General features: G+C 36.9%; 1 protein-coding gene across 1 annotated transcript in view; it reads left to right on the top strand.

Annotated features, from left to right (window-relative positions):
- LOC122810395 (dipeptidase 2-like) overlaps window positions 1–25,144 on the top strand; it is a 501,875-nt gene that overhangs the window by 142,413 nt on the left and 334,318 nt on the right. The window lies entirely within an intron of this gene.

Genomic DNA, 25,144 nt, shown 5'->3' with positions numbered 1-25,144 from the left:
GTCGATATACTTATACATAACTACAGACATACAAGTACCCATGTCGATATACGTATACATAACTACAGACATACAAGTACCCATGTCGATATATGTATACATAACTACAGACATACAAGTACCCATGTCGATATACGTATACATAATTACAGACATACAAGTACCCATGTCGATATACGTATACATAACTACAGACATACAAGTACCCATGTCGATATACGTATACATAACTACAGACATACAAGTACCCATGTAGATATATGTATACATAACTACAGACATACAAGTACCCATGTCGATATACGTATACATAATTACAGACATACAAGTACCCATGTCGATATATGTATACATAACTACAGACATACAAGTACCCATGTCGATATACATATACATAACTACAGACATACAAGTACCCATGTCGATATACGTATACATAACTACAGACATACAAGTACCCATGTCGATATACGTATACATAACTACAGACATACAAGTACCCATGTCGATATATGTATACATAACTACAGACATACAAGTACCCATGTCGATATACGTATACATAACTACAGACATACAAGTACCCATGTCGATATATCGATACATAACTACAGACATACAAGTACCCATGTCGATATACGTATACATAATTACAGACATACAAGTACCCATGTCGATATATGTATACATAACTACAGACATACAAGTACCCATGTCGATATACGTATACATAACTACAGACATACAAGTACCCATGTCAATATATGTATACATAACTACAGACATACAAGTACCCATGTCGATATACGTATACATAACTACAGACATACAATACAAGCAAATAGTTCAAGCATGAGTAATAATGCCTTTCTAGCCTCCCAATATAACAAAACAGACAGCCTCATAAAAAGTATCCAAGCTGCTCTTAACAATATCTTAACCAGTGCTTGCTTTAATATAACTTTATAGTGTATTTCAGGCATCAGCCACTCTCTCAGAGAACCAAATAGTACATATCTCATTCCTATATAATCTCCTGCACAGGTTGTCTGATGATTCCCTATTGCTCTTTGATAAACACAAACATTTCCAGAGGTTGCTGTGTCTGAATGCCTTATATATCTGTATAAGAGCTTCTCTTATATCTATGTGAGACACTGCACAAATTCAGATATTTTAATCTTTTATAATAACCTGGACTTCACATTCATGGTTGCTCTTTGTATTTTGCTACTCTATTCCTATTAATTTACTTTTGCTATTTTTCTTATAGGGTTTCCGTAGTATTACTCTGCTTTATAGACTGGACTTAAGTAACTTACGATTTCATCATTTCTGATTTTCTAGATTTTATAAATCTTTTTATGAGGCTAGAGTCCCATAACTATCATTAACCAATTGGTTGATATGATCACAAAAAAATCAAAGCTGGATCTACCCCAATACCTAGGTCCTTAAATGAATCTACAGTTTCAACCCCTGCACCCCCACACCCCCTGCTAAGTATATACTAACTCTAAGAATACACAGCCCCTGGGGGAAGGGGTATATTCTCCAACCCTGAGGATTATCAACTTTGCATATGTGTTGACCAGAGTGTGTTGACAAAACAGACAACATTTTAGAAAGTTTCCTTCTGAGTCCTAGATAAAGGAAGATACTTTTTTAAGAGGGGTGCATACCGACAGTACCATATGGTAGATACAGGGTACAATGCTGCAGATGAATGATTTTTCTAAGGGTATACATGGAACTTGCAGGAAATGTAGAAGTTCTCTGCTTTTATGCACTCTTAGTAGACTGGCAGCAAAGCTCAGACTCGTTTTACAGACAAGATGTGCAATAATAACCTATGTTGCACTGTGGCTGGTACAAGATCCAAGACTGAGAACTTTGGGCTGCTCATAGCACTTGCATGTATGATGGTACTGAGTGAGTGTCACATACGGGTAGTAATGATATAACTTCATAAAACACAGCATCATCTTCGATGGTGTAATGTGTGGCAATAGGCCAGAAGTTTTACAGCTCAAAGCCCATGTAATAATTTATTGCTTTTAGTCTCACAAATTAGAGGAATTATTTGCAGACGGAGCTTCATTAATACATCAGCTACAATTCACTTTAAAGCATCAAGACTGTGGAAATAATCCTTGGGGTCCATTTTACAGAATCAAAAGTATGAAAAAGATTTTGTGCTGTGGGCCCCCCCCCCCCTAAATTAGCACTGCTGCCCACTACCCAATATTTGCAACACTGACACTGCCAGACCCCAATTCCTCCCCTTCACTCTCCTTGCTCCACCATCTTAAAGAGTGACTGCGTCAAACAGGGGTGACTAGGAGGATGCATATGGTGTTCTAGTGGCAGTGATTTGTTGTCTTTCTTCATGTAGAGATGTGTAGGCAGTACGGTCTTTGGTCATGGTGTCTGCAGCAACAAAGTAAACATAACCTAGTTTCATTTTCATGCTATTATTGCTGTAAAATGAACCCTGATACAGATTTATTTCCATATTTTAGATGATTTGACATGACCATAATCAGAGCATTGATTAAAATTATTTGAAAAAATACACATTTATTTGTTGTGCTGATAAGCAACGTAATGTTATTACAGGGGTCCATTTATTCTCAGGAGAGATTCTTATGCAGTCATCTGTCCTATCCTTTCTTAAAGCTGCATTTCTCAAATTGCAGTTTTAGGTGGGTCCTTTGGTTAGTAGTTGACAATAAGTGTCTCTAAACCTCTCACTAATTACTGCTGCACCATCAGAGTGTTAATTAAGGAGCATATCTTAACGATTTCTTACTGATATAATACTGAGCAGCATCCATTTGACATTATGGCCTACAGTACTGCATACTAATAACAGTACGATACAGTACTGCATACGAATAACAGTACGATACAGTACTGCATGCTAATAACAGTACGATACAGTACTGCATACTAATAACAGTATGATACAGTACTGCATGCTAATAACAGTACGATACAGTACTGCATACTAATAACAGTACGATACAGTACTGCATACTAATAACAGTACGATACAGTACTGCATGCCAATAACAGTACGATACAGTACTGCATACTAATAACAGTACGATACAGTACTGCATGCTAATAACAGTACGATACAGTACTGCATACTAATAACAGTACGATACAGTACTGCATGCTAATAACAGTACGATACAGTACTTTATGCTAATACCAGTACGATACAGTACTGCATGCTAATAACAGTACAATACAGTACTGCATGCTAATAACAATATGATACAGTACTCCATGCTAATAACAGTATGATACAGTACTGCATGCTAATAACAGTACGATACAGTACTGCATGCTAATAATAGTACGATACAGTACTGCATGCTAATAACAGTACGATACAGTACTTTATGCTAATACCAGTACGATACAGTACTGCATGCTAATAACAGTACGATACAGTACTGCATGCTAATAACAGTACGATACAGTACTGCATACTAATAACAGTACGATACAGTACTGCATGCTAATAACAGTACGATACAGTACTGCATGCCAATAACAGTACGATACAGTACTGCATGCTAATAACAGTATGATACAGTACTGCATGCTAATAACAGTACGATACAGTACTGCATACTAATAACAGTACGATACAGTACTGCATGCTAATAACAGTACGATACAGTACTGCATGCTAATAACAGTACGATACAGTACTGCATGCTAATAACAGTACGATACAGTACTGCATGCTAATACCAGTACGATACAGTACTGCATACTAATAACAGTACGATACAGTACTGCATACTAATAACAGTACGATACAGTACTGCATGCTAATAACAGTACGATACAGTACTTCATGCTAATAACAGTACAATACAGTACTTTATGCTAATACCAGTACGATACAGTACTGCATGCTAATAACAGTACGATACAGTACTGCATGCTAATAACAATACGACAGGGTCAAGGCTATCCGCTCTGTGGTGTAAACATTGGCTCTAGGTGACTTGATTACAACAGCTACTATTGATGTGACACCTTGACCTCGTGTAAATTTTTAAAAAAGGGAGTTGATGATGATTGATTGCACTGCTTTAACACAGCGATAGTTTATAAACACAAGGCATCGCTAAGCCTTTCTAAATGGAGTGCAGCAAATTCCTAAGAAAAACGCTGATCTGCAGGGAGCTTTGGCGCACAAGTTTCATGCAGCACCTTGCTAGTGGAACAAACTAAACAGATTTTAAGTAAAGATCCTTCCAAAAATAACAATAGTTTTGCATATTATCTCTGCATTTGCATTTTTTTTAATTGAAGGTATTAGCCAAGCATACTTGCCAGTTGTTTTGAAGAAGTAGAAGTTTCTTGGAAGAAATAAATGTAAACTGTTACATATTAATTAACGGTGTCCCTAGAGTTTAAGTTCTTTTTTCAGAAAGAATACATTTTAATACATTTTGCTGATTCCATGCACTCACAACCATTGTGAATGGATACCAATACTGGAAACATATAAATCTCATTTTTATTGAGCTCTGAGTACAGCAGCCGTACAAATGCTACAATGGCTAGGTGACAGCCTGTAGTATAAATCCAACATGATGTGGGAGGTAAGGAATGAACTGTGGCATATGAGGCCATGACGTGAAGGAGTTTAGAGAACAACAGTGAAGCCAGTTCAGGGGCATTGCTGCTGGCCGGCAGAACACTGGAATGGCAGGGGCTACATGAGGGGAAATTCTGGATCTGTACCACTCTTAAGTGTGGATGTGTCTGGGGTTATTAGGCAAAACTAAATGAGCATTGATTTACAGGGAGATGATCTAGCGATGTGGTATTTTGATAGCATCACTTGGTAAGGGCCTGCTGCAGTTAAGAGAGAACAAGCGATTTTGAGGGAAGTATATTATCTTAGTGATGCCGATTGCTGATTTTAAATTACTGAGCTTCTACTTTTAAAATGTATGTTATAATATAATAATAATACTAATAACAGATATATATGGGCTGAACCATGCACTGTTAGCATGCTGTGAAATTATTGGTGAATTTCCTCTTCCTCGTTGTGCTTTAAAGTGAACGGTCTGCAGAACGGCAGCTGTTTGTAGCTCTTAATGTATCCTTTTGTTCTGTTACTTATTGGTTTACTGATACTTACATGCCTTCCCACAATGCATCTGTCACTGACTATAACTTGGGTAAATTTTGTATTCATTATTTGAAAGGCAAGATGATGTAGACAGTGTAAATAAATGGAGATTACATTACTGTAGTGTCTTCTACTTAGCAAACGTTTTTATGTTGCTTCTTCCTGCCTTTATGATCAAGCCATCCTGGATCCTAAGGCACCATTAATTTCTCATATAATCTTTGCCATTATCACCCCGGTCATTCCATGGGGAATTATACACCATCCCTAGAAGCCTTTTCCCTCTGACTCTTCAGTTTATGATCCAGGGTGGAGCAAGAGGTCAGCAGTGGATATATTCCTAGAGAGGGATATATTTTCATTTTTTTTACAAACCCCAGCCCTTTCCCCATTGCTGATTTGACCACCTGCACATGTATGATGGCTATTCATTGCTGAGACGTTATATGCATACACACTTCTTCACATGTGGAAGATGGCTACCATACAACAGTGTGTTTGCACAGCCCCCCTCCCACGTATACCATAAACCTCCTCCTATGATAGGTGTGGGGGGGTCAGACTACCTCCCCTCAGGATTAAGAATGGGTGTGAGACTTTCAGCCCATTCCCTTTCAGCTCCTCCAGCAGCAGGATCAACACTCTGGGATACATTTAGGGTTTTATCCAGTTGTACCACATCACTAGACTAATTTTCCATAGTAAATATGACTCTAAGATGTGTTTGTTTTGTGAATGTTATAATGCCAGCATCATTTCTTATGAATTAACTTTTTCTTGGTTCCACTGTAACTGACATTTCAGGTATAGTGGATAAGATATTCTGTTATGTTTGGCTCTTAAGTTTGTTGTGGCATTTATGAAAGGAAAATGTTTCTATCAGCAAACTTTAAATACAGAAGAACAGATGAATGGAGCTACAGGTAACATAATGAAAAAAGAAAGCCTTAAGTTTGAAATAGAATATAACCAACTGCAGAAATGTGTTGACATTGTTTTGTAATGTTTCTGTTAGTGATATAATAAACATTTCTCACTGTATGGTTGCCTCATTCCACAAATTCCACAAACTGTCCAGCACATTCCTCTTCTCTACCCGTATAACTTCATCAGCAACCAGGCCAATAAAGGTGGCTCTTTGCACATATTTAATTTATTTTATTTATTTATTTGCTGTCGGTTAACCAGGATAGTCCATTGGGCCAAGTGAACCCATTTTCAATGGAGTCCTGGGGAGAAAAGCTCCAACAAGAATACATGTTACAGAGATTTGCATTACATAGTATACAACTCATAGCAAGGTAAAGTTTACACACAGTAGAATTGTCCACGAAAATAATGATAGAGTGTAGTTATATACATTTATTTTATTTATTTATTTTTTTTGTTTAGGTTGATAGATGATATTTAGGATAGGATTATGAGCAAAATCTAGAAGATGAAAGTAATAAGGATAGAGGAAGTGGAGAATGATTATGTGGGGAGGGAGCAGGAGCATTAATAATGTAATGTGAGATAATCTATTTGTCCAGCTTTTTCTATAAATGTATTTGAAAACAAATGTTGGTAAAGTATAAGCTAATCAGTTAAGAAAATTTTTAAATAGATGAAATACAATTGTATTTATCGATTATGGCATCACAAAACTTCACCTTCTGTATAGAATAACTTTATAAAAATAAGGTTCGGGGAAAAGAATCATATCCCTTCTTTTAACTAAAGTCAACAAAGAAAACTATATCCTTGCACATTTATTTAGCATATGCATAATTGTGTTTGCGTGTGTATATCTCTGTGTGTTTGTTTATGCTTGAGGATGTGAATGCATGTGCACGTGTTATTGTGTGTGTGTGTATACATGTGCAGATGTGTGTGCGTGTGTGTGTTTATGTGTGTTTGACAGCATGTGCAAGACCTTACTAGCTAGTGTGAGGCAGTGTCACATGATTCTACAAAGAAACCAAATAAATAAGAAGACAGAAATGTTATAAGTGAGACCACTGCATTTGAAATCGGGTATCAGAAATCATGGAGTTCTTAAGTAAAGTTTATCTGTACTATGTCCCACTGACGCAGTTCCCCTTCAAGCAGTAAGTATCTTTGCTCTGATATTGTGCATGGAATGCTGAAATATTTTCATTTTAGGGATGACTTACATATCTGTCATGATGCCTCAAAAGGAGATATTTGTAAATATGTTTTTACACTTTTCTGTTTTCTGAAGACCATTTGGATGAATATCGTGTGCATCTGCTTGAAGACGTTTTCTTTCTTGATCCCAGATAGGAAGCATGGATAACCCACCATTTCCATTTTAGCATTATGGTATGCCATATTCCATGTTCTATCCAGTCATGCTTCTGTTGGGGATGTAGAAAATACTACACAAACTTCCAGACTTTTGCCAGTCCTCCTTCACTCTTAAATTACACCCCTTTGTGGCTACTTCCCCCAGTGTAACCACCTTGGTGTCTATGTTTATATCCTAAATCTGAAATTAGAAAATGAACGTTAAAAAGATTGCACTAATGGATCTTTTACTTGATTAGTTAATAAGACACGAACCACACATCACTACAGGCACACTTATCTTCTTTGCTGTCTCAGTTGTGCTCCTTTATTTTCTTTTATATGTTTAAAGGTTGAGTATCTTGTTTCCTTTTTGTGGAGAAAATGATACACCTTAAAACTGTAGTTTGTACAGCATGGCTTAAGCAATATTCATCTCTCTCTATCAACTGTCCAGATTTTTGCTTCATATCTTTGGCCCATAGTTCATAACATTTGTAGTTTTCTAGAAAATCATTGAGGATTGAAGTTACTAAATTATGACAACAACTTTTGAGTTTCAGACTTAATGTCCTTTAGAAAATGCATGCCAACACAACACCTTTCATTTTAGCAACTTTGTAAGTTTATAACAGCAATATTTAAAATTTGCCTCTATTGTTGTTTTTTTGTCCCACCCCTATTATTTTTGGCTTTGTCTGGATTTCTTGTGCTAAGAGGTTGAGAGGTATGCTGTTAGTTGATTAGCTGTACACCAGCGTCTTGACAAATTTGTAGGATTTCTTGCAGTTTAATGAATTGGAGGAAATGTTGCACAACTACTTTATATATTTCCTGTTACAAAAACGAGGGTCACTCCAAAACAAATAGCTTTGCTGGGAACATTTACAAAGAGAGATAAAGTCTGAAGATTGTCATAAGGATATAAATACATTCTTGCATCTACAGTAGCCTAGACTGCATACATCCACCCATGTTATCTCATGTAAACTGTCATGAGCTGAATTTCACTAGAAGGCACAGATGTCTTCTGTTCTGCATATGTAGAGTTCTCAGAAGCCCACTGAAGTTAAAACAGCATTTACTTTTAAACATTTAGAAGTTCTGTGCATTCACATGTTTGAATTGACTCTATTTGTCCTAAAGGTCAATCCTTGTTAATGATATGACATCCAACGGTCACTAGGGCAGGATTATTATTAGCAGGACATTTTAAATGTTTGTTTGTTAGTATGTTTGCCATATAAGGGAACTTGCCAAAGACCAAGAGCTGGGTGAGAGGCAGGCAAACAGTCATATAAAAAGTGAAAATATTTTAAGACAGAAAGTCTGTATGTGTATATAAAATACAGAAACAACATCTAAATCAACACGCTGTGCATCTAGAGTACTACAGTTATAACAAAAGTTTCATCAAAGAACTGTTTAACTTTAAGCTGTATGTTTGTAGCTACTTTGAGAGGGTACCTGCTTCCAACAGTAGAACCCATGTAAAGTACCTACAGGAAGGTAATGAGGTACAAGGTGTTCAGGTTTAAAGAAACACAGATACGAGTCTTAGCTATTCCATACCCCCTCAAGAATGCTCCTGGGTTCACACTTCTCTTGTATATGAAATCTAACCCACGTACTCCCAGTGCTCTGTGTATACACGAGTGCTCGAATCACACCCCAGTGCAGACTGCTGTATGCAATGTGCTGTGCTCATACCCCACTGATCTGCACATACCCCATTGCTCCAATCATACCACAGTGCAGAGTGCTGTATGCAGTGCACTCTGCTCACACACTACTGATCTACACATACCACCAGGCAGAGTGCTGTATGCAGTGTGCTCTGCTCACACCCCACTGATCTGCACATTCTCCAGTGCAGAGTGCTGTATGTAGTGTGCTCTGCTCATACCCCACTGATCCGCACATACCCCCATGCTCCAGTCATACCCCAGTGCAGAGAACTTTATGCAGTGTGCTCTGCTCACACCCCACTGATCTACACATACTCCAGTGCTCCAAACATACCCTAGTGCAGAGTGCTGTATGCAGTGTGCTCTACTTATACCCCACTGATCTGCACATACCCCAGTGCTCCAAACATACCCCAGTGCAGAGTGCTGTACTCATACCCACTGATCTGCACACACCCTATTGCAGAGTGCTGTATGCACTATGCTCTGCTCTTATCCCACTGCTCTGCACATACCCCACTGCTGAGTGCTGTATGTAGTGTGCTGTGCTCATACCCCAGTGCAGAGTGCTGTATGCAGTGTGCTCTGCTCATACCCCACTGATCTGCACATACCCCAGTGCTCCAATCATATTCCAGTACAGAGTGCTGTATGCAGTGTGCTCTGCTCATACCTCACTGATCTGCACATACCCCATTGCAGAGCGCTGTATGCAGTGTGCTCTGCTCATACCTCACTGATCTGCACATACCTCAGTGCAGAGCGCTGTATGCAGTGTGCTCTGCTTATTCCCTAGTGATCTGTTCAAAGCCCACTGTAGTCGGTTGTGCTCTTATCCTAATGTACTTTGCATCAGTGTGATAATCTGGACATTTCAGTATTTCATCCCTCCCCATCAGTGATCACAACACTGTCAGCTAGGTTTCAACTAACTTCATCTTTCTTGTTACTGCTTATGTTTTTCCCTCATTCTTCCACTGGCCAGAAAAATGTATGGAAATCCTGTGGTTTCCTCCTTTCTCTCACTGCCCAGTTTCTGCAGACATGGCTTACAATTTATTATTTTGGCCTGTGGCTTTGCAAAAGGCTACATAACTGGCCAGTGGATTTAACACAGTATTAACTTTGAGTGATGTCTTCTATATGAATCTTCAGACTTATTCAGTCATGGAAAAACATTTTTTTTATTCTGCTAAAACTGTGTAGGCATGTAGGGTGGCATAGTGGCACAGCCAATATCATTGTCACCTCAGAGCAAGAGGTTTGCTAGTTTGATTCCCGTTAGGGTGCCTTCGCTGCAGATTCTATATGTCCTCCCTGTGTTTGCGTGGGTTTCCTCTGCGTGCTCCAGTTTTCTCTTACATTCCAAAGATATGCAGTATGTGGATTGGACACTGTAAATTGGCGATAAAATTAGTATTGTTGAAATATTTGATGTTAGCCAGAAGTGCTCTTTGCAGCACCCACAGTGTACCCAGTAATGACTCCTTCTGCAATTTGTACAGAATTACATGTATAGGTAACATATCTAAGTACAATTGTAAATTCTTTTTTATAAGACCTGTTGCTACTACTACTGGAACTTTCTGGGTATCTTTCTTTAACATTGCCCTCATTTCTGCCTGCAGATCCTGGTATTTTATGACTTTTTGTCTCTCTGTATTTAAGACACTGTAGTACCTGGGTGTAGGAATTTCAGTGATCAATGCTACTTTTGTCTTCTTTTCATGGACTACTGTATCTGATTTTCTCACATCTGTTTTTGAACTGTTTATAATGAATGATCCCATGTGGTATAAACTTCATAATTTTCTATGATGCTTTGTGGCTTATGTTTCCAATGTTTTTCATCTACTTCAGTATTACAATATTTGCACAATCCCCAATGCAACAGTCTTGCCACATTATTATGCCTTTCAGTATAAAGTCCTTCTGCAATTAGTATATCACAACCAGCAGCAAGATGTGCAACTGTTTCCAAATGTGTTTTACAAAACATACATTTGTCTGTTTCTCCCACATTTTCAATGGACTCTGTAAACCAACACATGCATAGTCCAGTGTCTTGGGCTGCCACTATTAACCTTTCATCTTTTAGTTTAAACTCACCTCTCCTTAACCATTTCTGCATTAAATCCTGATCAGCATGAGGTTGTTCAAAGAATTTTCTATACTTGAAACAATATTTATGCATTTTCCACATTTCTTGCCTTCTCATCAGATCCTTCACCTTGTATTATTTCTTTTGTTTTTGGCACTTTCAATTGCTGCCTGTTTTTTATCTTCTTTTGGTTTGATTTCCATTCCTGCTTGACACCAATATGCTTCTGCTAAACTAAGCAGGGAAGTCATCTTAGACTTATCGTCCTCATGTTTCAAAGCTTTCACTATGTTTGGGTCTTGTGAGGTCAGCAGATATGTATGCAGTCCCATGATTGCAGCTCTATACTTGTAGTCAGTTTTGAGGAGGCCCATATCTCCTTCAGAATGGGGAATATATAATCCTGGCATGAACTGATTTTTCTAAATCATTTGGTGAGCATGAAGCATCCTTCTTGTTTTCCCATCCAACCTATTCAACACCTTTTGGGGCCAGTCAGTCACTCCAAAACTGTATGTTAGGACAGGAATTCAAATTGGTTCCTAGATGTCAGTGCTGTTTTCAGTATTAATTTAAGTCTTCTAAAATATTCCTTACTAAGTTTTATTCACATTTGTTCAGGTTTTATTTTTGATCCTTTATCACTTCCCAAATATTTATACACTTCCTCTTGCAGAAGTTCTTTTATATAACATTCCTGTCCCAAACTAATGTTTTCTTTGTGCTGCAGCTTTCCTGTGTTAAAGGTTGCTTTTGCACATTTATCAAGACCAAAATGACATTCTTATCATTTGAAAAAGTTTTGACCACTTGCAGTTGGGCTTTCAGTTCCTCATCTGATGAACTATTATCCAAGCACTGTTACCCATCCTTGGAGATTGTTTTTTTTTCTCAGCATTCAGCAGCTAGTGCTATCTGCTCCATTCCTCTACCCTACTCCCATTCCCACCCACCCCCACTTCAATTACTTTTATCCTATCCATTCCCTCCCCTTCCTGTCCATTTCAACCACTCATACTCAACTTCCTGCCTGTTATCACCCGACCCATAATCATCACTATCTACTTTATTACCTCCTGGTCTCAAACCTGCTCATCTACACATCCCTAACCTTTATCCCCACATAAGCTAACTTGCTACTTTTATACCTTGCCTTGCCAATTCTAATACTGCTCTCTGCTCTAACCTCTTATCACACCAACCTTTCCCAGCCTTTCATATACTCTTCTACTACATGTATCCCCAAACCTTCTCCTCCATCTCACTCCTTCTTAATCTCCCCATCTCCCTTCAACTTCTGTATTAACTGCCTTCATAAACTTATTACATTACAGAACTACCCTCTCTCCTATAAATCCAAACCAAAAGTACACTACCATCTCTTGTTACTAACTAATTTTATTTCACTTCCTAGTAGCATACTTCTCACTGGTGACATCCACTCCAATCCGGGCCCACCTCCACTCCTCATAACCTTACACCCCTCATCCCCTCCTCCACCCCTCTGTCTGACCACTTATCACACCCTATGCATCCTCACCTCTTACCAAACCTCACTACACAGACACCTCTCTATCTACAACCTAAATATACACAGCCTCACTAACAAAATCACTGAACTGCATTCCTGGATTGCCCAAACCTCCCTTCACATCCTAGCCTTATCCAAAACTTGGCTAAAACCCCACATAACAAACAAAGAAATACTTCTACCCGGCTATAATATCTACTGCTCTGATAGGGATTCAAAAAAGGGTGGTGGTGTTGCCATCCTCTGTTCTGATAGCCTTAACCTATCAACTATCACCATCACTACTCCAGACTTCCACCCAGCTGAACTTATCCTAAATAGCCATCTAAAACCTCACAAAAAATTTGCCATTGCCTCTATATATATCCCCTGGGAAAGAATATTCCAATCCTGAAATCCATCCTATTCTGGTTCTCACACAGTATACCTTATGAAACCCTCATCCTAGGCGATGTTAACATCGACTGGACCAAACTTTCTACTGACTTTCCACAACTCAGTATCAACCTTTAGGGATTCCATCAACTGATAACATCCCCCACCCAAATGCACAGTACATCTTCCTCCAACTCTATCATTGACTGGATCTCTCTATCTCTCCTAGCCTTTACCACAGCTCAACTACCTTATTAAATCATTGAGTGGCCATCTTCCTACTTCCATCCTATGACACTCTACTCAAATACCTTAACCACACTCATATAGAGACTGTCATAAACTCTACAACTTTAATAACACTCAGTTCAATTCAATTCTCTCTAGTATTGACTGGTTCATCCTCAAACAAATCACTGTCAATGAAGCAGTGCTTAAATTTAATAAAATATTCCTAGATACCCTTAACTGCCTTGCCCCTACCAGGAGAATTAGAACCAAATCCAGTTTTGTTTCCTGGCTTTCTAAGGAAACCAGATCACTCATGCATAAATGTAATACTACTTGGAAAGCCTGGACTAAAACCAAACAACATCCCCTATAAAAAAAGTACAAAGAACTTCATAACCTTGTCAAAAAACATAGCAGCAGCAAAAAATCCTGTTATAACTCTCCCCAGATTAACAGCAAAACCAATCCATGGAAATTCTGGACTACCTTAAATAAAATTCTCAATCCTGGATGTCCTTCCAATCCCTCCCCTTTCCCAAATAACACTCCTCTAGAAACTGCTACCCTTCTCAATAGACACTTCATTGACACTGTCCAGAAACTTACACCCTCTAACTCCATCACAAATACCCCCTCTACTCCTCCCATCCCTCACAGTAATAACCTTTTCACATTTCACTCAGTTCCAACTTCCTACATTAAATCACTCCTACTGAAGCTTAAACCGTGCTCTCCCTCCTTGGACAATCTCCCACCCACTTTCCTCAAAATAGCCATTGAATCCATAGCCTACCCAGTATCTCTATTAATCAATAGATCTATCCAGGAAGCAACAGTGCCCGAGATTTGGAAATCCTTCTTCACCATCCCCCTGCACAAAGAGGGGAACTCAACTGGCCCATCTAACTTTTGACCAATTGCCATCCTCTCCCCTCTCTCCAAAATACTCAAAAAATGTATACATATACAGCTCTTAAACTATTTCCTGTAGCAAAACCTTCTCACACCCACTTGACATGGCTTTTGCCCTAACCACAGCACTGCTACAGCCCTCCTATCATTTACACATATGATAGCTGAGGCCCATAATAAAAAACACCTTGTGTCCTATCTTTTCCTTGACCTCTCCAAAGCCTTCGACACTGTCTCTCATCCGTTACTTCTAACTAAACTTGCTAACCTCAATCTATCTGCTTCTGCCCTAGCCTTTTTCTCTAGCTACCTGTCTCATAGATAATCTGTTTGATGGCTATCCTCCTGCTCTCCCTACCTTTCAGTGACAACCGGGGTACCCCAAGGTTCCATCTTGGGTACCCTCCTGCTCAACATTTTTACTAATGAACTTCATACTTGCTGCAAACAATCTACTCTAATTCAATATGCTGATGACTCAACTCTTACCTGCACTTCCAGCAATATCTCTGACCTTCACACTCTTACCCAAGACACTTTGTTATCCATTGAAAAGTGACTGTCTGATAATTTACTCATCCTGAACCCCAAAAAAAACAAACTCCTGGTATTCCTCCCTTGTTCTCTCACTCACCTTAAATCTCCCTTTCTCATCACGTCCTTCAATAACACCACCATACAACCTGACTCCCACACAAAGCTTCTAGGTGCCATCATTGATGACGAACTTAAATTTAACTTGCATATTCTTCAAAGTATAAAAAACTCACCAAAAACTGGGTTTGGTTTATCGCAATCGAAAATTTGTGACCTCTAATGCTCGACTCTCCCTGGCACCGGCTCTTCTTCTCCCCTCCCTTCTCTATGCCACCCCAATCCTAACTAACATTCAGTCCACTACCCTGGCGAAACTCCAACAAACATACCACAAAATAGCAAGATTTGGCACAAACACCCCTTATAGCACACACCACTGCCTCGCAGTCAACTCTCTACAATGACTTGAACTTCCACAACTCCTTATAAAACAATTTAAAATCACTCAGTCCATACTATACAAACCATCCTCCTGCCCTGCTCTCTCCTCGTTAGTATTCACCTATACTCCCAGTCGCACACTCCGCACGTCTATTCACCTATACTCCCAGTCGCACACTCCACACGTCTAACCAGCAACTCCTAGATATCTACCAACCAAAGAAAACTATTGGCAAACATCTGTAGAAATCCTCTGTATCCCAAGCTTGGAATAAATTCCCAACACACATACGCTCCATTACCCACCCTATACACTTTTAGAAAGAACTCAGACTTCACTTACTTAGCACCAAAACTTGTACTTGTCATGACCCTACCTAACTCCACTACTATCCTTTATCCTAATCTTCACCAAACTTTCCCTCATATTTGCCTTGACATCTTAATATACCTCCTGATACCCCTTCCATCTTATACATGCATTCTCCTCTCTCACACCTCACAATTGCACTGCTCCCAAAACGCTACTTCTTTAACACACACATTACTCCGCCATTTCAAAACGTTTATGGATTTCTCTCACAGTAGTATTTTGCTGAACAAGTACCATAACAAAAAAAAAAAGGTGGCAGGGGCTTCCTTCTATTGTGTATACATCTACTCATATGAGTTACCCTACTCATTTTCTTATCTAACACTGTGATTGTCCATGTATTTGTATTGTTAACTGCAATATTATGTTTTATAAACTGAATTTTTTTATGGATTGTAAACTGAACTTTTATGTATTGCATACTGTCTGTAACTGGAGCTTTTCTCCTCAGGTCCCCACTGAAAATGAGTCTTTGGCACAGCTGGACAAACGTGGTTAACAAATGTCAATCGATCAATCAATCAATCAATAAGTAATAAACTATACAGTTTTAAATGATCTACAAAAAGAAGATGAGAAGTCTTTATGCTTTGTTATTTTCTGGTAGCCAAATTGTAGCCATGACCTAACCTGTAAGTAAAGAATTTAATGGGTTAAGGGCAAGACAAAAGAGCAGCAGTGACAGAGTCACCCTGGAATATCCCTCTGTGAATTTTTATCCCTGGAATTATACTTTGTCCTTTTTCATGGCTTAACTGCATAGTGGTTTCCCACTATTTCATGATCACTGTAATGTAATCAATCAGTGTAGGGTGTATGTTATACATTTTTAAGCACTGTTTTATCCATGAATGTGGGAAACTGCCATATGCTTTTTTGTAGACTGTCCATGCCATACTTAGATTCTTCCCCCTTTTACAGTTCTCCAGTGTGACTTTATTTAATAACAAATGATCCTTTGTTCCATATGGCTTTGTTTTATTACCTTTTTGTTCTATTGCCATGATTGAGTTTTCTTTCAAATGACTATAAACTCTGTTGGCATCAATTCCAGTGTATAATTTATACATTGTTGGAAGACAAGTTATTGGTCTATAGTTTTTAGAATAACTTGTAAGTTTACTCTTAAGGAGGAGTATTGTTTTTCCTGTTGTTAACCAGACTGATGTCTATTCAGGGTGTGCATATAAATAGGTCTTACTCAGGGCTAAATCTTAATGTAAAGATGTTAATATTTTTAGCCCTAAGGGCTTTCCAGTTAGGAGCTTTTCTTAACTTTGTTTAAATCTCTCTGGCCATTACTTCATCCCATTTCATATCCTGTACATTTGAACTTCTTATTCTTTCTTTTACTTCTATCCATTTAGCATCTTTGTTATGTTCCACAGGATCTTCAGAAATATTTCTCCAAAATGTATCTATTCCTTCTTTTTTGGTGGGGTTTCAATTCCTTTTGCTTTGTTTCCCAACTCTGTAAAACTTTATGGGTCATCAATAAATTACTTATTTTGTACTTTTCCTTTATATTTATCTGCATATCTTCTAAGTTTTTCTGCCTGTGTTGATATTTTTAGTTTATTATTTGCAATAGTGCACAATAAATCCTGATCTGTTCTGTTACTGCACCTTGCTTTTATCACACCTATCTTTTTGAGTAGATTTTTTGACCTGTTCCCTCTTCTATACTCTTCTAACAGTGACACTTCTTGTCTTAATTGCTTTATAGTTTTCTCTATTCGATACTTCCATGATGGCATTTGATTTCTCCCCTTCCTTTCCCTTACTACCCTGTATTTTTGTAGTAAGACTTTATCTGTTATTAATTTAGCTGCACAGTAATAAATCCTGTTTCTTCTGTTATATCACACAAATCTCTGTGGACAGTCCTAATTACTGTGTTCATTTGTTTTATCAAACTTCTAAAGTTTTGGGTTTTATTGACTTTCTGTAGTCTATTTCTTTTATTGATCTTAATATGTCTGCCCATTTCTATCAAATCAGGCAACTCTTCTCTTAGATCATTTTCTTCTAAACTGAGGGCACATTCTTTGTTCTCCATTTCCTGTGGGCATTCTACAGAAAGTTCCAGAGCATCTTTCTGTGCCACATTCTCTTCAGTTTCATCCTCTGTCATCCATTGTTCTTTCATATGAGAACTCGCTGGCCTGTCACGCCACAACACTGACTGCGTCAGAGTTGCCACAGTTTCTTATTCCTTTCCTTGATGTGCAACTCAAACTGAACATTTGTACTTGTTCCTATGGAAGGCAACAAAGTATCTTCATATGGCAACTGATCAGATGTTTCCTCCTCCACTGTTTTTTCCTTAATTTGGGGATCCATCTCTCTAGCCTGCTATGGTGTTTTCTGAGTTAGATTGTCTACACTAACTCCTTCACTTTGCAGGTGATCCATAACTTTAGTTTCTATTTCTTTAACTTCTCCATTACTAATCCTCTTTTCTATTTTTCCTCTTTGTTTTCTTAGTTTCTGTATTGGAACATTTTCCATGTCTGGATACCTTTGGCTGTATTTCTCTTCAAATATCTTTGGTGCTGCTCTTTTTGAAATGATACATTTTGCTTTCTTTTTTGCATAAATATTGCTCCATAATAAATCTTTTTCTTTCCCATGTGCATATTTCTTCTTCAGATGTCTGCTGATCCTCCTGTTTCTTCTTACTTTGTGGACACGTTTCATCATGCTGTGATGTAACATGTTAGGCTTTCTACACTAAATCATTCACTTAGCAAGTACTCTAGAACTTCAACTTCTATTTTTTAACTTCTACTTTACTAATCTACTGTTTACATTCCCTGTTTGTGATCTTATTTTTTGTATTGTGAAATGTTCCATATCTGGATGCCTTTGCCTGTATTTCTCTTTGAATATCTTTGGGGCTGCCTTTTTTGTGTGGATTAATTTGACTTTCTCCTTTGCATAAATATCATACCATGTCAGATCTGTCTTTCTTTCTCATGCCCATATTTCTTTTTTATACCTTTCAAAAGTCTCTAGATTTTGTTCTTTATATTTTTGCACTTCCTCGGTTACTTCATTTTCCAAACGGACCAAGGTTTCTTGGTCTATATAATGTTTTTCATAATTCTGTTGTATTAATGAACACTTTTTTATTTGAAGCTTCTGGCAGTTTTTCTTGTGGAAGTATTTTCTTTCCTCTAATTTCTGTCTTAATCTTTTTGTATAACTTCTGTCTGGAAATTCTGGGCTTCTTGCTTAATAGTAACAATTCATGATTTCTTTCTTATCTTCAGTAGTCTACTCTATTGGATTTATTACTGTTTTCTGGCCTGTCAGTTGTGATTTTTGTGGACTGCTACTTCCTTCTACAACAGGGAGCCATCCTCCCCCTTGTCCTGGTTTGGCCCCATTGTAGGAATGTTTCCATGTCTAGAGGATTCTACACAGTCATTTTTTCCAGTTCTGGCACCAGTGCACCTACCAGTATTGGGCACTTTTTTATCCTGGATCTTGTGTACCCAGCTGTCTTTTTTATTTTTAACCTACTTCTGTCCATTATATATGCAATATAAAATACAGTCTATATATCAATGTTGTCTTGGTGAAATTTTGTGAAAAATAGGGTCCACCATGTGAAGATACTCACCAAGACTTGAGGATGAATTCAATTCCAGCAATACTACTCTCCTTTGCTTGCAGATTTATCATCTTTCCATTGGGAGACCTATTTTATCTCCCCATTTAGATCCCTGTCAACTCTCCAGTCTGTTGTTTTTAATTTCTCTAAGTCTTTTGGGTTTCTAATACCATGACGGGAATGGACCTCATTCCTAAGTCAAAGTACGATTAAAGTTCATGAAATTAATATTGTTTCACTCTTTGATGTCAGCCAAAAGTGCTCTTTGCAGCACCCGCAATGTGCCCAGTAATGACTCCTTCTGCAATTCATACGGTGTTGCATAAATTGGTAACATATCTATATACGATTGTAAATTCTTTTTTATAAGACCTGTTGCTCCTACTACTATAGGAACTGCCTGGGTATCTTTCTTCCACATTGTTCTCATTTCTCCCTGCAGATCCAGCTATTTTATGACTTTGTGTCTCTCTGTATGCAAAACACTGTAGTCACTGAGTGTGGTGATTTCAATGATCAATGCTAGTCTGTCTATCACAAGGTTGAAATGCATAATTGCAGTAACATTATATAAAAGAACAAAATGCAGCAGACAGCAATGTCAGACGTCTGGTGTTGCCTCCACTGCAAGACCCATGTTGGTACTTGGTCTTGGGTTTACACTGGTAGGGATATTCAGTATTCAGCATTTTTAGATATTATTACCTTCAGCATTTTGACCTTCTATATTATGTTACCATGATTTTGCATTTCAGTATTGTGGGCTTTAACCTTGTAGTAGACAACATAGGCATTGCTATTGTGACTGAGACAGACAGGAAAAGAAGTTTTGCTCTCTTTCCAAAAACAAGCTTTTTTATAAGATAAATTACATGGGTTTTCATGCAGAAACAAGCAAACACATTGTCATTCCCTTCTATTTTTTCTACATTATCCACATTGATTTTCCACAATACCATTTTCTGTTGATATATGTTCATTTCTGCACTTAACTTTTTAAATATTTGAGTTTTTCCCATCTTCCTTTATATTTTTCCTTTAGAGGTGAAGAAGAGAGTACAAACAGGGTCAAGTGGGTGGAAAAGAGTGTCAGGAGTGATTTGTGACAGATGGGTTCCAGTCAGAGTGAAAGGGAAGGTCTACAAGAGGGTAGTGAGACCAGCTATGTAATATGAGTTGGAGACAGTAGCATTGACAAAAAGGCAGGATTCAGAGCTGGACGTGGCAGAGTTAAAGATGTTAAGATTTGCACTGGGTGTGACAAGGATGGACAGGATTAGGAATGAGTATATTAGAGGGTCAGCTCAGGTTGGATGGTTTGGAGACCAAGCCAGAGAGGCAAGATTGTGTGGATTTGGACATGTGCTAAGGAAGAATGCTGGGTATATTGGGAAAAGGATGCTAAGGATGGAGCTGCCAGGTAAGAGGAAAAGAGGAAGGCCTAAGATAAGGTTTATGGATGTGGTGAGAGACGACATGCAGGTGGATGGTTTGATGCAAGATGCAGAGGACAGGAAGAAATGGAAACAGATGATCTACTGTGGTGAAGCAACCCCTAACAGGAACAGCTGAAAGAAAAGAAGTTCAGTCTATCATATTTTCCCATTAATCATGTCAAAACTTTATATAAATTCAGTTATACTAGATTCACAATTGGATGAATTAACCCCAGCCCTCCTTCATGTTTTAACATACAGTATTCCTCTTTAAACTAGACTTAATCTCAATCCCCATTTAAATGAAAACACTACCAACATTAAACATTAAATCTTTCTCATACTCTCTTGGTATTATAAAACACTTGCTAAATATGCTATTTTAACCAATGTAATCGAATAAATTAAATCTGTTTTTTTCTAAACATCAGTTTATACATTCTCCAAAACATACAGATGTTTCTTATCTTATCAATCATATTCTTCCATTGTACAAATTTCTGCTGTTCCTTACCACATTTTATGCTCAAAATTTCTACCTCTTCTTTATTAAAATGAATGCCTGCTACTTTATCTAGAGATCCTAGTCCTTTACTATTTTCCTTATTAATATTTAAACCAATCACCTTTAATTCTTCAATAAGATTTCCAATAGCTATTTTCATCTGTTCTTCATTTTTTGTAATTAATACTATATCATCTGCAAAAGAAAACATTACTGGCTCTTGAATTCCTTCTACTGTCCACTGTTCAGCTCTCCTCAATGTTAACCTTGTTTCATTAACAACTGCATTCATGATTAAAGCAAATAAACTACTACTTGCTGCACAGCCCTGTCTTATACCACTTCTTATTTCCATCCCCCTCATGTAACCACCCATTTATGATTACTCTCACTTTATTCTTATTATACACTGAAGCAAATATACTAAATATTTTCTCATGTTATATTCTTTTAAAACTTCCCTTAACATTTCATCTTTATCTTATCAAATGCTTTGCTCAAATCTCCTGTCAGACTTCTAAGGTCTGCATTTCTGTTTATCAAATCATCTACCACTTCTTTTATTATCATCAAAAGTTACTGATTCCCTTTTGTTTTATCCCAAATACTGTCTCATTCAGTAACGTATTTACTTTGCTTTCTAGGAATATCTTATAATCTACATTATTCACCACCATTGGTCTCCAATTTTTAATAACTATTTTTCTCCTTTTTTTCTCATATAAATTTTATCACTCCCATACTTATACTTTTGTCTTAAATTCCTTTTTTAACCATTCATTTAATACCTCTAAAAATATGTTTCATCATTCTAACATATCTTTATACATTAAATATTCAGTCCCATCCAGTCCTTTAGCCGATTCTACATTTACTGTCTTCAAAACATTCAATACTTCTTCCATTGAAACCTTTTTTCTATTAAAATGATTTCATAATATGTTTTTTTATTACATTGCATTCATTATTTCTTTTAGCATATTCACAATCGTTCCATCTTCATTTCTTAATTCTCTTATTAGTCTCCTATGTTCTTTTACCAATTTATTTAGGTAAGGTGCCACTTATTTTTTCCTTGTAATAATACCTTTGTTTAAATAATATGTTTTAATTGCTTCTTGATTCATTTCATACATCTTGTATTCTTTTTCTATGAATCCTTCTCTATTACTTATTATGTCTTTAAACACGTGATACCTAAGGTCATTATAATTGTTCTTATCTTGTGATCATTTTACCTTTTGCCATTCTAAAACCTCTTTTTTATATTTTTCTTTCAAACTTACCCAGCAACCTGTCCAGTCATTCTTTTATCTATATGGTCTACCCATAATTGTATAATCATTTTCTTCCTTTTGATTTAATTCTGTTTCATTTATTCTTTTGATACCACTACCTATCTTTACATATCCCCCTTTTTCTTGTATCTTTATCCAAATTGCTACATGATCCGAAAACCCTGTTATTTTTATCCCCTTGTACATAATTTTTAAATTCTCTGAAATCATAAAAATAATCAATTTCTGTTCTCAAATTGCCTCTTATAAATGTCCATTGTTTATTATCCCATAAATACAACTTTCCACTTTTAATGTCTCTGAAATTACCTTCACATCTGCTCCTCCTTCTCCTTTTCCCGTTTGTCTTAAATTACAATTAAAATCTCCTACCAATGCTATTTGCATGTTAACACTAACATAACTAAGAATCTTACTAAACATTATCTCCCTTTGTTTCTGTAAAACATATGCATATATTGCACTAATTTTATATACTTGGTTCTTCCATATTACATCTAGTATTGTCATTCTTTCTAATATCACTAGTGTATAATCCATAATTTCTACTGATTTATTACGTAAAATGTTTATACCTGAACACTTATCTTCTCCTATATTCCATTTAACTTTACCTTCCCATAATTCGTTCACTTGTCTCCTTTCTCCCTCTTTTAAAATTCTCATATCTAATAATATTATATTATCCATACCAAGCAATCCACACCATTCCAGCAGGCATAACCTTCTTTTAGCATTCTTTATACTATTCACATTTATAGCTAAGATTTTCACTTTCTGAGAAATATTTATTATTCCCATTCTTTTCCTTTTTATTGTCTTCCAAACCCATATTTCTAAATTTATATTTTCTGTCCTTGACTCTTTTTCCAACTGAATTTCTTTTACTTTTAATTAGTACCCACTTTGCGCCCTCTTCACTCAAATTACTAATTTCATCTCCCTTTTTAACTTACTTTTCATATCCCTCATTTTTTCTTAATTCTTTGACTTTTACTGTTATCTTTCTTTTTCTTTTTGCCCTGTCCCATTTCTGTATTATGCTCTATGACATTTTTTTTCACTTTGTTTCCTTTTCCTTCCCCTATTTCCATTCCATTTACCTTATACTCCATCCATGATTGCCCCATTTGTTCACATTTTATACATTTCAGTTCATGCCTTTTTGCTTCATGACCTATTTTTCCACAAATAAAACACTTCCTTTTATCAACATTACTAATTAAATGATCATAATTACCACACAAAGCATGACTTTGGTTGACTCCACTGTTTCACAAACCCTCTAATTATATTAGGTACATGTATTAGCCTTTTATTTTTCATTTGCAAAGCACTACCACATTCCCAACCCCCAGTCCATAGACCTTTATTTTCATATTTTTTGTAATACCCATAACAGCTTTGCACACAGTTTTCAAATAATCTCTCAAAATCTCTTTTTCTACTTCACTACGCCTCTCTATTAAATACGTCTACAACATATAAATTCCAAGGATTATCATCTTTTTTCCTTTTCATATTGTTCTAGAATTTTTTCCATACCCTGTCCAGTTTCAAAGAAAATGTCACAAGTGAGTCTTTATTAATATGAATAAATGCTCTTACCCCTCTGGGTGAAATACTCAGCGGTGTAATAACATTGTCCCATATTTCATACAGCTCAAGTTCCCTTTCTTTCTTACTGCTTATCTTTTCATCTTCATTTTCTTTTCTTCCTTTTTTACACCTTCTTTAACAGTTTGTGCATATGACTTCTTTTCTTATGTCTTCCACTTCTTCTTCTTTCTCCATTATCTCACCCCATGACACAGCTTTCGCACTCTTTGGCTCGCTTTGCTCAATTAAATCTTTTGATTAGACATCCTGCAACCCTCCTAACATCCTCTTCCCTGAATAACTTTAATTGAAACACCATCTCCTTATCTTATGAAAGTTTGACTTCCTTTACTAACACTTCCTTCTGTTTATCCACCCTCTTGTTACTTTTTTCTTGTGTCTCATCCATTAATATATCCTGCAGTCAACAACTCTCTTGCAAAGGTTCAACTGCCTTCTGCCTTATTCTATCAATACTTTCCATAATCTCCAGAAGATTATCATGTCAGCCATATGTCTCCATACTGCTCCCTGCTTCTCCAAGCCACCTTTCTACTCAGACCTGAAGCAGGAAGTTTTGCATCTGTCTGTGCTCTCATACACCAAAGACTAGGTTTTTTTATTGATATATACATTACATATTATTTACATATTTACATTATTTACAAATATCCATACATTATAAGCCTCAATTTAAGCATCCACCCCCCTCTTTTATCCACAATCAAAACATTTTTTTTTCCAAAATCTTTGTCAATGTCCATTTTCTACTGTATTTAATTTCATTTAGTCTCTAATTCCATATAGCCCATGAAACATACAGTATTACTCTGCCCATATTCTTCACTTCTTCCTGTCTTTGTGCACCATAATAACCAAATTCTATTATGTCCATATTTATTTGGTCAAATTTTAACAAATTTTTCACCCTCTTATCATTAGATATTTCTTTCCACAAATTATTAACACACATTTTAAAAACATATGCTCAGTATTCTCAAACTCCTCACATTTATTATGTAGTCTATCTTGCTTT

This window comes from Protopterus annectens, chromosome 8.part1 (assembly GCF_019279795.1).
Source record: "Protopterus annectens isolate FY-2018-M chromosome 8.part1, PAN1.0, whole genome shotgun sequence".
Classification (NCBI taxonomy): domain Eukaryota; kingdom Metazoa; phylum Chordata; order Ceratodontiformes; family Protopteridae; genus Protopterus; species Protopterus annectens.
This window is presented reverse-complemented; position numbering and strand designations above follow the sequence as displayed.